Raw genomic sequence first — 12,809 nt, forward strand, 5'->3', positions numbered from 1 at the left:
TCCAGGCCAGAGGCAGGACATGGGCAAGAGGTCAGCAGCAAGATAGAAGAGACCGAGGTACAGTCAGTAGGTTGGCAGAGAGGAGCAAAGTGTGCAGGCTGGGTTGTAGTAGGGGAGCAGTGAAGTAATGTAGGAGGGGCGAGATGGTAAGTAAGAATAAATCCTGGATGAACTAATGGGTTTGTCCTAAATCAGCCCTGTCTCTACTTTTGACTCTGCTTCTTCCTTTACTCTGGAACAGGAACCCCTCTTCCCTTTTTCACGACCAAGCTAGTCTGCTATACATGTCTCTAAAACAGTAACTGCTACATTGCATCGTTTGAGACAGTGCTTCCCCGTCTTTAAAACATATTTTCTGTCTTCTCGGATTGCACGTGTTCCCTTTCAGTTTCTCATGCAGCAGCTGCTCGTGCATCCTAACGCATCTGTTCTTCTCAGGTGTCCTCCCTAGTTACAACTGTTGTGAGGGTTGCTTCAGCACTGGAAGACTGACTGTGTTGCGGGACCTCAGTGTCAGTAATCTTATCCTACCATTTGATAGTGAGAACGAGTCTTAGATGATACTGATGAAACTGCACCAGTTGTTGAAACTGGATGTGTCTTCCATAATAGCTCCAGCTCTCAAAGCCTCAGATGCATTTGGGCACCACAACAGTGCAGTTCTTCAACTTGGTGTGGACCTCGTGGTCTTAACAATGAAGCAGTATGACCTAGTGGAAAGAACATAGGTCTGGAAGTCAGAGGACTTGGATTCTAATTCTGGATCTGCTGTGTGGCCTTGGGCAAGTTGTTCATTCTCCTTTGCTACTGTTTTCTCTGCTGTAAATTGGGGATTGGCTATGAAAACCTTTAGTTGTTTATAGGATTTCCCAGCTATAGACTGGTACGACTTCCATTTCTTAAGAGTTATTATCAAATCAAAGACAAGAGAAGCAGCGTAGCTCAGTGGAAAGAGCACAGGCTTGGGAGTCAGAAGTCATGGGTTCGAATCCAGGCTCTGCCACTTGGTAGCTGTGTGATTGTGGGCAAGTCACTTAACTTCTCTGTGCCTCAGTTACCTCATCTGTAAAATGGGGATTGACTGTGAGCCTCACAGTGGGACAACCTGATTACCCTGTATCTCCCCCAGCGCTTAGAACAGTGCTATGCACATAGTAAGCGCTTAACAAATACCAACACTTTTAAATCAAAGCGCTGGGCTGAACCTGCAAATCTATTCACAGTCTTCGCATGTCCTCTTGCGGCATGCCTTTATAATGCAGTTATCTGCATACAGCCAAACAATTTATAGTATTTATTCAGAGTTTTCTGTGCACAAAACACTGTACAGAGCACTTGGGAGTGTACGACAGAGGATTCGGATGCAATCCCTGTCCTCAAGGGGCATACACTCTAGCAGAGGAGACAGACATTAAAATAAACTACAGGTAGGGAAAGCAGCCAAGGAACTTAAGTCTGTTTTCATAAAGTGCACTGAAATCTAAGCAGTGAGTCGAAAATGTTGCTGAACGCTGTGACGTGAATGAAATGCAAATGGACACAACTAAGGAAAGGGACTTAGAAAAGTGCTTTTTGGAATTTCTTCATGATTCTTCAAAAATTCTGAATGATCTAAGATGGCCAATTAAACCAAACTGTTGGGAAGTTTATTCATCAATAGGGACTTATAAAATACCGGTCTGATCCTCTGCTGAGTCACAATGAGTGAAAAATTGTTTGGGGCAAAAAATGTTTAACTGTACAGACACACACACAGGAAATTGACTCTCCTCAGGCTCTATCTGTTTTGTTTCTCTGAGGAACCTGACTGCAGTAAGCTTGTCAATTAAAATAAATTATTTCAGTCTAATTGGCTACCAACCCACCTGCCCTCCAGCCTGAAAAAGGTTGCAGAGTCAGGCAGAAGTTGTGTGGCTTCTTCTATTGGTAAGTTTCCTCTTTTCCTTGATGAAATTATGCAAGACTCCACAGTAAGGGTACTTGGAACTAGAAGAGATGAGGTGGCAGACAAGCATGAGCTCTTCTACAAGTAATTTTCCTCTTCATCCTCGTTAAGCGGCAGAATGCCTGAATCGTGCTCGGTTTACTTATTGCTACTGGTTAGGGGTTCTGGGCAAGCTCTCTCAATAAGATCTACAAATGCATATGCTGGCCTACACTTGAAGGAATTTAGGTTATTTCCCTATCAATTTCATTTGTAGTCACTATTCTGTAAAAAAAATTTGAATTCACTTGTGGTTTCCAAAAGGTTGAAGTTTTCACTCTGTTCTCAGTCTCCTTTGAAAGAACCACATCTCTTTATAATTTCATTTGGGGTAAGAATGCATGTATTTAAAGGAGATATCTAGAAGGACAGCTTATGTCACTCTTATGATCCAGTGCTTTGCCATTTAAATTTAGTTAGTGACTATTCTGTCCTGAAAAAGATGAATAGACCTGATTACAGCATGTGAGAGGCGGAGTGGCCTACTGAAGAACGCATAGGACTGGAAGTCAGGAGACTCGAGTTCGATTCTCACCCTCTGGTTTAATGTGTGACCAGGGATGAGTCAACTAACTTTCTCTGGGCCTCCATTTTCTCATCTGTAAAATGGGAATACAATATTTTGTGGAGAACAGTGTGGTACAGGAACTGTCTGATTTCATAACTTTTTATCCGCCCCGTGCTATGGACAAAGTGCTTAGTAAATACTGTAATTAAAAGAGCATGTATTAAAGAGAGAATTGGGTGAAAAGACAATCTCTTCACTTATACATGTAAAGATAGAAGGGTAACTTTTCTAATTCATTGCCCAACTGAATAAGCAGTGCACTCCTAAAGCAGCGTGTCTTAGTGGAAAGAGCCCGGGCTTGGGAGTTGGAGGTCATGGGTTCTAATCCCAGCTCTGCCACTTGTCAGCTGTGTGACCTTGGGCAAGTCACTTAACTTCTCTGGGCCTCAGTTACCTCATCTGTAAAATGGGGATTAAGACTGTGAGCCCCATGTGGGACAACCTGATGACCTTGTATCTCCCCCAGCACTTAACAAATACCAACATTATTATTATTACTATTATTATTGTTACTATTAAATAAAGGGTACTTCTAGGAGATAAATGAGAGGCCAATATCAGGCTACCTACTTATTCAGAACTTTAATTTAGGGTTTGGGTAGTGGAGGAGGTGAATTTGCCTGAGCCTCATAAGGAACAGGCACTTTATCTGACCTGATTAACTTGTATCTGCCCCAGTACTTAGAACAGTGCTTGACACATAGTTTGTGCTTAACAAATACCATAATAATAATTATTATAATAATAATAATCAGCAGGACATGGGCTTGATCTATTTTTCTAGTGGTGATAATGGGTGAGGTCATGCACTCCACAGACTCTCTTCGTCTTCATTTGATTAGTAGTACCCATTTGGAGACATCAGGCAGAAAAATCAGGGGTAGCTCTGTGGGAAAACAGCCTCTCTTCCACATGATGGGCTCTGGCTGATGGGTGCAAGTGAACTGACTGTGAGCTAATAATAATAATAATAATGTTGGTATTTGTTAAGCGCCTACTATGTGCCGAGCACTGTTCTAAGCGCTGGGGTAGACACAGGGGAATCAGGATGTCCCACGTGGGGCTCACAGTCTTAATCCCCATTTTACAGATGAGGTAACTGAGGCACAGAGAAGTTAAGTGACTTGCCCACAGTCACACAGCTGACAAGTGGCAGAGCTGGGATTCAAACTCATGACCTCTGACTCCAAAGCCCGTGCTCTTTCCACTGTGCCACACTGCTTCTCTGCCACACTGAGCTCTTGCTGCCACTGTCTCAATTCAATCAGTCAATTGTATTTATTGAGCAATTTCTGTGCGCAGAGCACTGTACTAAGCGGTTGGGGGAGTACAATATAACAGAGTTGGTAGACTCGTTCCCTGCCCATAATGAGCTTAGAGTCTAGAGGGGAGATAGACATTAATATAAATAAATAATGGATATGTACATAAGTGCTGAGGGGCTGAGGGTGGGGGAATAAAGGGTAAAAATCCATGTGCATGGCAACACAGAAGAAAGAGGGAGTAGGGAAAAGGAGCGCTTAGTCAGGAAAGATCCTTCCTTTTAGTGTTTAGGTTTAGGAGAGTGTTTAGGAGAGTACAACATAAGCAAGACCCAGGATCACTGCCCTCCAGGAGCTTACAAGCTAATGAGATGGTCAAAAACAATTACAAAGAGAAGGAACAGGGGGAAGAGCAAGGATATAACAAGAAGTAGTATAAATGTATCAAGATGAAATAGCTGAATAAATAATTGATCTTACAAATATGTGTAAATACAAGTGCTAGAGGTGACACAACTGTAGTGCTAGGAATTAATCAAGGAAGATTTCTGGAAGAGGTGGGATTTTAAAAAGGCTTTGAAGACTGGAAGAACTGTGATGGGGTCGATTTAGGCTGAAAAGGAGTTCAATTTTGGGAGACTATAAGCTCTAGATTGTAAGCTCGCTATGGGCAGGGATGTGTCTGTTATATTGCCATTTTGAACTCTCCCAAGCACTTAGTACAGTGCTCTGCACACTGTAAACACTTGATAAATGTGATTGACTGAGATTAGCAGGAATGAGAGTTTGGAGGAGGGAAAGTCAAGAGCAAGGTACAGTTAGAAGGGGAACATCATGGCTGCATTCTTCTCTGCAACAGGGTGCTTAACTATAATGAATGGCATGTTTTGAGTTTTTTTGTTTAGAACTGCAGTTTTGAATGAATGGAAATAAAGAAAACACTTAAATGAATCTAAGTAAAAGTACTTGAAGCCTAAAAGAGGTTCATTTAACCACCTGACAATGATGACCTTTTATTTGTGTTTACCTTCATTCTCTCTTAGAGGTCTCTGCAGCCTCTAGCTAGGATTGGATCATAAGACTAAGATTAAAGACATTCTACAACTAGGGAGTTATGATGAAGCAAGTCAGTTGAAAAGAAAAAGAAAATTGTGGGGAAAAAAGAACTCCAGTCTTTTTGATACCAGGTAGGGCTTCTATACACAAATCCTTGACAGATATTTATAGGCAAAGAGAGCAACACTGAAAGATATAAATGATTTTGATTTGGGACTACCAGTAGGTACTCACTGTACATTGTGATTTGCATGTTCTTTTGTAATTTCAATTCAGCTACTTATCCATAAATAAGTCGTAGTCTTGTCAGTTTGGGTTTGAAAATCTGGTGGAATTCATGCAAGGGAAGGTGAGAAAGACCGGACACTCTGCTCTCTCTATACTCTTTTAGGGAACTTACCCCCTCATGTGGATTCAGATACCATCTTTATGTAGATGACTCCCAAATTTACCTGTCCTCCTAAGTGCTTTAAAATGTCCCATCTACTCCTGCCTCCAAGATATCTAAACCCTGATGATGTTCTGCTCCCTAAAGCCCAAATCCTTCAAAAGTGATCTCCTCTTCTCTAGTGAACCTTCTCTTCTTCCTCCTCCTCCTCCTCCTAATCTTCCCATCACTGTTGATAATACTCTCATTCTCCCTAACCCAAAAGCTCACAACCACGGTGTCATCATTAATTAATCTCTGAAATTTACCTCTTACATTCAGTCAGTCTCTAAGTCTTGCTGGTTCTGCCTCCTCTGACCCTTACAGCCTCCATCCTGGTTCAAGTCCTTTCCCCCTCCCAGACAGATTTTAGAAGCAGTGTGCCCAATAGAAAGATCACAGGGATGGAAGTTAGATCATCTCGGTTCTGTGACTCTGCCACTGGCCTGCTGTATGATCTCGGGCAAATCATTTCATTGCTGCGCCTTGGTTTCCTCAACTGCAAATTGGGGATTCAATACTCTTTTTCCTCCTCCTGAGACTGTGGGACATGGACTGTGTCTGATCTGATTATGCTGGGTCTATCCCAGTGCTTAGTCCAATGTGGTTAGTAAGATAATACTACTAATGGTAATAATAATCATAATAATAATGGTATTGAAGCACTCAACATACATCAAGCACTGTACTAAGTGCTGGGGTAGATACAAGGCCATCTAGTCCCATGTGGAGCTCACAGTCTAAGTAGGAGGGAGAATAGGTATTGAATCCCTATTTCACAGCTGAGGGAACTGAGGCACAGAGAAGTTAAATGACTTGCCCAAGCTCACACAACAGGTAAGTGGCGGAGCTGGGATTAGAACCCCAGGGCCTCTGATTCCCAGGTTCATGCTCTTTCCACTGGGCCACCTTGCTCCTTATTATAATTAGATTATCCTAAAAACCTCAGTGGTGGAAGTTAACTGAGACATGCCTGACAGGGCTCTGGCAAGAAAATGAACTGGAATAACTGTTTGCCGCTTTGCCGTGAATGCGCCTGACTTTACAGACCTAAAAAAGGAAACACAAAGCACAGGCACAGAGTGGTGCTCACAGGCTGTTATTGCCGGCAGTGAAGGCACATTTGCGTGCCCTTTGTCCCCTCAAGGAGCCCTGTATAATACTGGGTAGGGTCCAAGGGGCAGGGTCTGGGAACCCGAGTGGAACATTTTTTCTGAATGGGGCCATTCTGGAGGGGAGCCTGACAGCACAATCCTACAGTCCTAGCAGCATTAGCTCCAGCCACCTCCCCTTTAATGCTAACTCCTTCTAATCTCGAAGGGGAAGTCTGCACCAACAAGCTGTGTGGGGCCGCTCCAGCATGGTTCGCTTCAGCCAGTTCTGCTCCTCCTCCACTACCTTGTCATCTCCTTTGGTACCTATTGTTGCTCCCAAGCTCCCTCCCTAAACCCAGTTACTGGGGCCAAGGAAAAGATGTGTCTTTTACTCGCTCCCACCATCACTCCTCCTGCCACCACTGGGGGACTCTGAGCGGAAGTCAACGGGAGGTCCCAGGGAGGAGTGGATTGGACCAGTGAGGGGAGGAGGGAGAGGGGAACCTCAGGTCCCAGCAGAGGAGACCAGACCATCCCTATAGCTCTTGTATGCCCTGAATGGTGGCTTGATGATCCCACTGGGCTGCAGGGAGAGTCACTCTGGCTAAGGTGAGGAAAAATAGAGGGTGATAGAGCCCTTTCCTGGGTTTCTATCCTGTAAGTTCTTGGCTGGGGTTGTGTCTACTAACTTGTAAGATTATATTGTACTCTTACAAGTGCTTAGTGCACACAGTAAGTGCTCAATAATGATTTACTAATAGTGGCCAAGGAGGGGATGGGACATCCAGCCTATGTTCCAGCCTGTGACATCATCACATTTGATAATAATAATAATAATTATGGTATCTGTTGAACACTTAGTATGTGCCAGGCACTGTACTAAGTGGAGGGGTGGATACAAGCAAATCGGATTGGACACAGTCCCTGTCCCACGTGGGACTCACAGTCTCAATCTCCATTTGACAGATGAGGGAACTGAGACCCAGTGAAGTGATTTGCCCAAGGTCACACAGCAGACCAGTGGCAGAACCAGGATTAGAACCCTTGACCTTCTGACTCTCAGGCCCGTGCTCTATCCACTACATCATGCTGCATAACCAGTGCCACATGACACCATGGGTGTACAGGTAAGAAATTTTTTTGTTTGGCCTCACCCCTGAACTGTGTCTTAACCAGTGTTCCTGTCTCAAGCTTTACCTGACTTCAGACTATCCTACGTACAGATGCTCCTATCATATTACGAAAATACCTTTTCAGCACATCACTCCAATGTTCAAAAATGTCCAATGGCTGCCCATTTCTTCTTCCATAAAACAAAAATCCCTAACCATCTCCTTGCTTCCATTCCATCCAAACCTTTAGGATTGATTGTATATACCCCAAGTCCTTACCTCCGCTCCAGCTCCCTTCTCAACCCACTATATTCTGGTTTCTACCCCTTCACCCCATTGAGACCACACTCTCATAGGTCACCAGTGAATTCCCCTATCCATGGTTATGGACACTTCCTTATTGAGAAGATCCTAAGCAAATTTCTTTACACTTTTAATGCCTGGTTTATTTTTAATTCTATAAAACTGGCCAGGGGAATTATCTCACCAGGATATTTTGAGGAAAAATCCATATAGAATACCAAACCTCCCTTGATATGTGTTTCAGTGAGAGTGCATGTGAATAAAAATGCTTTTAAGTTAAATTGCATCCTCGCATTTCTGTACCATTGGAATATATAGATTCTCAACACAATATTTTGGACTAACTAGTATATTATCTAAAACTAAACACCTAAAGGCCAAGCACTGATGGAGTTCAGTAGAGGAACAACAAACATCAAAGGATCTAAGTTGCTTCTCCAACTTTATTTTTGAGTGGAAGTGGGAACTGGTCTATAGCATCTATTTTTGACCATCTTCCATCTCTCCCTCTTTCCAGTTTCCAAGACAGGTTAGAAGAAATTGCTTCCTGCCTAAATTGATGTGCGGAGGTTGGGGCTAAAGAATATGTGCCTTCACAGAAAAGTGGTCTTGCTCTGTTTTCTTCACATGATGGGGATATCAAGACTCCCTATGCTGTTGAGCACCTTCTCCTATCTCCCTTTCTTCCTCCAGGATCCTGCTTTCCAGTCCTTGTGCTTTCTCTGTCTCCCTTCTGGTTCCAACATTTCTTTTCCTCTATCCTGATCTGACAGGGCTCTTTTTTCCCTCCTTTTTTCTGTCTTTATTTTACCTTTCTATTACCTCCAAACTTCACCCTTCTGGCTCCCATCTCTGGCCAGTTGAAAAACTTGTTTTCACTTCCTCAACCTGACCTTTTTCCCACAATACCTTGGTTTTCATTCCCTTCAGACTATGTTTTTGGATTGTGAACCCACCCCCACCCCCCTACCACCTCATGAGAAGGCAGGGACATGTCTAATTTCTAACTGTGTATTCTTTCCCAGCACCTAGTAGAGTGCTTTGTACACAGTAAGCACTTAATAAATACTATTACTATTTATTACTATTAATGTAAATATTACTTAATATACTCTGATTCCCAACCACAAAAAACACAACCCTCCTCTCTCTCCCCCTTCTCTCAGGACCCCACAGGTTCCTCTCTGACGTCCTTTCAGTGCTCAAAACAGACAGTGCTGTCTTCAAATAGCTATATCTTAGCTAGCTCCTCAAGTCTCTGGGAGGGAAAAAAATAACAAACTCATTCTTTTCTCCCACAGCATAGATTCATTTACACAAAGCGTAGCCATGTTTATATAATAATAATAATAGTATTTGTTAACCACTTACTATGTGCCAAGCACTGTACTTAAGCGCTGAGGCTGAAACAATATACATCATTCTGAAACAGTCCCCGTCATTCTGAAACAGAAGGAGGAAGAATAGGTACTTTATCCCCCCTTTACAGATGAAGTAAGTGAAGCACAGCAAAGTTAAGAGACTTGCCTAAGGTCACACAGCAGGAAAGTGGCGGAGCTGGGATAGAACCTAAGTTTACTTGCATACTTTTATTAATTTAGACCTATGGAGTGGGTACAGAATTTGAGACTCCTATGACATGGAGCCTACCTTTTAACAATCTTAGAATGCTGGAAGGCTACGGCAATTTGTAACTAAGGACTGTGACCTGGAGTGGTGAAAAGCCTAAAGAATAACACTTCCCCTTCTCCCCCCATATCATTTTTGCTACACATTTTATTGTAGCTTATTGTTGTCCCTATGTCGTTCTAATTGCAGCATAGCTTAGTAGAAAGAGCACAGGTTTGGGAGTCAGAGGTCATGGGTTCCAATCTTGGCTCTGCCACTTGTCAGCTGTGTGACTTTGGGCAAATCACTTCACTTCTCTGTGCCTCAGTTACCTCATCTGTAAAATGGGGATTAAGACTGTGAGCCCTATGTGGGGCAAGCTGATTATCTTGTGTCTACCCCAGTGCTTAGAACAGTGCTAGACACATAGTAAGCGCTTAACAGATACCATCATCATCATTATTGTTCTTAGTACCTGTTGATGCTCATTTAGATAGCAAGAACCTCAATGGAAAAGCACTATGTCTGAACTGTTTATCTTGTATTTGCTCCCATGTTTAGTATAACAATTGGTACTAATAAATACTATAATTAGATACTAGAATAAATGAAATTCCCCATCCCTAATGCCCTCAGACAGGTAAAGGATACTTATTGTAACCGTAGCAATGCCTCTCACTGTAAGTATATTTGAACAACAGCTAATTCGCATAAAGACAGAGCTCGAAGCAAACCACAGTTTTTACTTGTAAACGCAAAGGAAATGAATGGATTTAGAATATAAATTTAGAATTTAGGCATAAAATAAAATGACTTGCAAGATTATTTCAGAATATGTAAGGACTGACTTGAAATTTATGCTTGGTTAAATTTAGAACCAAAAACAAACTGCAAGGTCTTCTGAAGGGAAATGCTTGTCCTTGATTACATTTAGCCACAACAAAACAAACTGACACACAGAGAGGGAGAACCTAAATGGTAAATTTGGTGTGGATGTTTTGGCTGTGCTAAATTTAGGCAGAACAATGCAAGATGATAGGTAGGGCCTAAAGGAACAATTCAGGGCAATGTTTGTACTTGATTGAGTGCAGACACTCGGTGCAGAAACAGAGCAGAACATGTCTTCTTATAGAAAACAGGGATGGTAGGAAGAAAGTTTCTATTTGTGGTACTGGCATAAACCCTGAAACTCTCAATTTTTCTGGCTGAGCTTCCAGGCCAAGAGAATTGGATAACAGAAAAAGTGTGGGCAATCAAAAAAAAAAGCCTAATCAACTTTGGAAGCTCTCTAGTGTCTAGTGCTCTAGTGGTGCACCTGAGCCATTGTGGCGAAGTTTTTTTTTTTTGAGTTGAGAGGTACGGTGTCTTTTGCACAACTAAGTCAATAATCCTGCAACCTTTTCTGTGAGAGTGTTCCAGCCAAGGCCAGAAACCTCTTGTCTTGGGCAAGCCTCCAGAACAGTGGATGCATTGTTGCCCTTGAATCCCAGACTCTCTAACATTCCCTTGTGGCTCTTGGAAGTCCTTCTCCGGATGGGCAATCCACACACAACAGATGACTCTCTTCACAAATGAGGCAGACAGTTCGTTTCCTATCCTTATGACTGATAGTGTTTACAATGGTGGTGGCTCGTCTTAGCTGAAGAGACTTCAGCCTTCAGTGCCGGAGTTGTGGATTTTGAGAGGTGACTTTTGAGAGCACAATTTCTGTGGAGTGAAGGAAGTAGAAGCCAGGTTGGAGCAGAGCAAAGAGGAAATTGGAGGAGAATAAGTTGGAGGCAGTGAGTGTAGACAACTCACCCCAAGAGTTTGGAGAGGAATGTTAAGAGGGAGCTGGTGATAACTGGAGAGAGCCGTAGGGTCAAAGGAGAGTTGTTTTTTTTTTTTAGGACTGGGGAGACATGAGCATGATTAAAAGCAGTGGTGAAGAAACTACTGGAGACCAAACAGTTGAAGATGGTAGTTAGGAAGGGAAGAAGGGAGTTGGGAAGTGTTGTGATAAGGAGCAAAGGGATGGGGACAGAATCTCAGTCCCGTGCTCTATCTGTACCAAGCATCGTCCTAAACTCTGGGATAGATACAAGGTAATACTATCAGGTAATGTCCCCATCCCACAAGGGATTCACAGTCTAAGAAAGAATGAAAAAAGTTACTTTATCTCTATTTTATGGATGAGGAAACTGAGGCACAGAGCCATTAAGTGACTTGCTGAAGGTAACACAGCAGGCAAGTGGCAGAGCTGGAATTACTGTGCTCTGATGCCCAGTCCTGTGTTTTTTTCCACTAGGCTATTTTGAAGGAATAGTGAAACTATTTTATTCAAGGAGAATTGGAATCCTGTAAATTGAGATGTAGAATGCAAAAAACAGCTGATCATGAGCCATAGCTTTTGGCAATAGTAATACAATCATTCGATGTATGCACTGGAATATAAACTGCTTCAGGCATTTAGGGAAAGCTTTCGAATGGAACCTTGTGCATGAACAGGATTAGGTGTTGGGGAAACACATTTTTCAAAGACCCCTGAAAGGACCAGGGGTCGATTCTTAATCCAGGTACTATTATGAAAATGTGGGAAAGATGAATACAGAATCTATTAACAGTCAGTGTTTCACTTTAGAATAACAATTCTACACCATGGAATCACTTCCTTCAGAGGAAATTTGGAGTTTCGGGGACCCCTCAGTTTGAAAGTCTCATATAACCTACAAACAAGTATCTTTAGTTCTATATCATCAGTAATATTGTGTGGTATTTGTCATGCACTTACTTTGTACCTGGACAATGTATCTGTGTGTTGGGGTAGATACAAGATAATCTTGTCAGACAGTTCCTGTCCCACATGGAACTCATAGTTTGAGGGGGAAGGAGAACAGCTATTAAGCCCTCATTTTACAAACAAGGAAATTGAACTGCAGAGAAATTAAGTGATTTGCCCAAGGTCACATACCAGGCAAGTGGTAGAGTCAGAATTAGGACCCAGGTCTTTTGAATCTCAGTCCAGTGCTCTTTCTACTAGTTCAGGTTGCTTCTTTGTAATGAAGAAAGAACTAATAGAGATGGAAAGAGTTTAAAGAACCCCTTGGGTATAGTTCTTCTGATTTCTTAGAAGAAACATTTTTGGAATTTTGCAGTCTTGTGAGCCAAAGCTTTTGTGATCTGTGATTTGTGAGGACTTCTCTAGGGTATCACCTCTTTCATTTATGTCGATCTTGGGGAGGAAAATGACCTTGTTAAATTCATAGGAATATGGCCAATTTCTGGAATGCACATTAAGGAAAAATCAGCAAAATTATGGATAGAGAATCCCAAAAGATTAATGAAATGGTGATTTTGTCAAGGAGACAAGCCAAATATATGTATTGAACACAATTCTCTATCTTTTTTTTTTTTGT

The sequence above is a fragment of the Ornithorhynchus anatinus genome, chromosome X5 (assembly GCF_004115215.2).
Source record: "Ornithorhynchus anatinus isolate Pmale09 chromosome X5, mOrnAna1.pri.v4, whole genome shotgun sequence".
In the NCBI taxonomy this organism is placed as follows: domain Eukaryota; kingdom Metazoa; phylum Chordata; class Mammalia; order Monotremata; family Ornithorhynchidae; genus Ornithorhynchus; species Ornithorhynchus anatinus.